Consider the following 3,078-nt stretch of genomic DNA (forward strand, 5'->3'; position numbering starts at 1 on the left):
TTTAGTATTGAATGCAGGTGTAATGAAATATTGTTAGCCTTATCGTGTGAGTAATGGGGAACAGCAGAACTGTGCTTAGTGTACCCTGATTGAGGGGGTCACCCTCAACTGAACTGTACTCACTGAGCTGAGGGGTAGGGATGCCAAATCCCAATGAAAAGTGAGGATGGGGACAGGTGTTCTTAAGTGGGAGGGCTTTGGGCTAAGAGTCCTAGACTCCACTTGGTCCTCTCCACTGTTTGAAGACAGAGCTGATTAGACTCAGCAGACAATCTTTATTTTGTTAAGTGATTGCCAGAGCTGAAATTATTGATAACCAAGTCTAGCAGCTGAGTCTTAGACCTGGAGTGGGACATCTTGCCGTGAAAGAGACTGCCTAGCCTGCACTACTCCTGAGGTTCCCTACGACCCACCATAATCACTAAGACCCAGCTCAAAGTGTGGCATTGCACAGGGCGGCAGAGGAGAAGCAGGGTCAGAGTGAGTGACAGCATCAGAGTGAACCGTGGCAGGAACGACAGAGTGAGGGATGGCAACTGTGCATCACTTGTGGCGGTGTCAGCCGCAGCTGAAGCGTTGCTCAATGCTTTCTCCCCACACATGAACACACTCTCAGAATAGCCAACTGTGTGCGGGGGGGAGGGGGCAGTGGAGGGAGAGGCGAGCGATATGCTTGTAGGACATTCGTTTGTCAGACTTTCCCACTGCAAGGCGGGAAAATGAGGCAAAGGACACTGCCCAATACACTGCGGGGTCAGGCTGGCTTATGGTCGCATGTTTTTTAATGTAGTTGTGGCGTTTTCTCAAACAAATGCTGGGTTCCCTTTCCCTTTTAAAAAAAGTTATCTCTTGTTGTACACAGACTCAGTGCTTGTGCATGGGGAAGTATTGCCTCTTATTAGCACCCGGGAGTGGTGGTAAGTTTTCCCAGATTAGTGGGTGGGAGCTCGAGCTGGTTCTGCTTGTAGAGTTAAGAGGAGCCCCTAGATATTGAACCCGGTCCTTCTTGCTGCCAACTTCACCTGGCAGATGGATTACACAGATATTTAGTGAGCTGTATGAATTCATCATGGGACACTGGACATGTATCATTAACATTCACTTGGAGCAAAAGAACAGCTTTTCTCTCCACTCCAAACTGTTCATCACACTGAACTCTTGTTCCACCAGACTGTTTGCTACCACTAAACACAGAGCAAATGCTGCTCAGTACAGCCATATGTCTCAACACATATCACATGATAAAAACTCCAAACATTTTGACTGATGAAATGAAAAACTGAATACATTTAATGTGTCCTGAAAACAGTTCCTGGATCACTGGGATATCATATGAAAAATCAGGACTGTCCCAGTAAAAGCAGGTCATAGGATTACTTTATATTTATGCTTCATTGTAACAAACCAGGAAAGAAAGGGATTAATGAGTTCTCTAGCCCCTGATGGGAACTTTGATAAACACTGTATAATGCTGGAGAAACTTTCCTCTGCATGAGTCTTCTGCAACCCTGTAGTCACAGGACCTGAATCGTTTCAAGCATGGTTGGAATGGGGGTTGGGAGGCTAATTTATCTTCTAAATACGGAGAACCAAACCCACCAATGTTTGCTACATGTGTGAATGCTTTGTGTGCAGCTCCCTGTGGGTGTGATAGAGGCTGCAGAAATTAAATTTCTCGGAGGACCAGGTTTCAAAAGTTAGTCCCATTTCCTGCACCAGCAGAATTCGATCAATATGTGCATATTCCGAACCGGCTGTTACAAACATGTAGACTCATGTTTTTTTGATAATTTACTCCTTATTGATTTTCTATTTTAAAAGTGTGATGAAAGTGGAATGACAGTGCAAGACAAATATAACAAGACATTTCAACACTTTTATTAAGAGGCATGAGATCTTCAGAGTACAGCGGTGACACCTTGTGAGAATAAACGTGAAAGCAATTTAAATTGTTGCTTTATGTAAGTCTTTCCTGGGACTCCAAATATTGCTGTGTATATTCCACTCTAAATAATTTCTCTTTTACATTAGCTGGCTTGCTATTTATATGGCTTTCATCACTGCAGAAGTGAGGCACCTCACAAGCACTAATGTATTTATCTTCACAACAGCTTTCTGAGGTGAGGAATTACAATTATCCCCATTTTGCAGATGGGCAGAGAGAAAATGTAACTTGTTGAAGATCACACAGGATGAACTCTGATGTCCTGAGTCCTAGAACACACTCTGTCTGACAAGACCACCTTTCCTCTATTCCCAGAGCTGAGGATGAGAGAATTCTAGTAAACCCAGCCAGCAATCACAGTATCATTCAGGCCTTCGCCATGGCAGAGGTGAATTTGTTAGCGTTTAGGGGCGGGAATTGTACAGTGATATATCAGCCTTCTGATGATTCTCTAACCCTACCTCTCCAGGATGCTTTCAAGAAACACTGAGCCACTCGGGATGAGGGATCCATCCTTGAGGGACTTCTTGGTGGTGACGCACAATTGTCCATCACAACCAGTTGGACTCTGCCTCTTAGGTATGTCAGGAATCACTAGAGGGAAATCCCAGATCCAGCAGCATTCCCTGCTCCAAAGTAACAATCCATGGTCACTCATTCAGCATGTAGCTTGTAAATTCATCACTCTGCTTAGCATGGTCTCAACCCTAAAAAAAGGACAGGAACCTACCTAGGATGTTGCTGGTACCCAGCTGGACACACCTGAAGAGCCTGCACCTTCTCCACACAGGGAAGCATAAAGACTGAGGGGCAAGTGAAAGCTGTGCCAGCATGAAGAGACTGTTTAATTGAGGAATCCAACCTCTGTCTGTTCAAGGGTTGCCCGTCCCCTCTGCTTGCTGGGGGAGATGCTTGTAATGCTGCAGGCCAACCCATGCATTCAAACAACCAGGAAGGAAAATTCCCATTTCTTCTTGAACATCACAATCTGGAAAAAACATCCCATGGAGGAGCCTGGATTTTCATGGGATTAGCATGTAGCTGGTCTGAATCATAAGGAAGCATTGTGCCCCAAGGGGCTGGATCACGTAGTATCAGTCTCCCTATCTGGGAGGTCTGAATCATAGGAGATC

Source organism: Gopherus flavomarginatus, chromosome 1 (genome assembly GCF_025201925.1).
Source record: "Gopherus flavomarginatus isolate rGopFla2 chromosome 1, rGopFla2.mat.asm, whole genome shotgun sequence".
Classification (NCBI taxonomy): domain Eukaryota; kingdom Metazoa; phylum Chordata; order Testudines; family Testudinidae; genus Gopherus; species Gopherus flavomarginatus.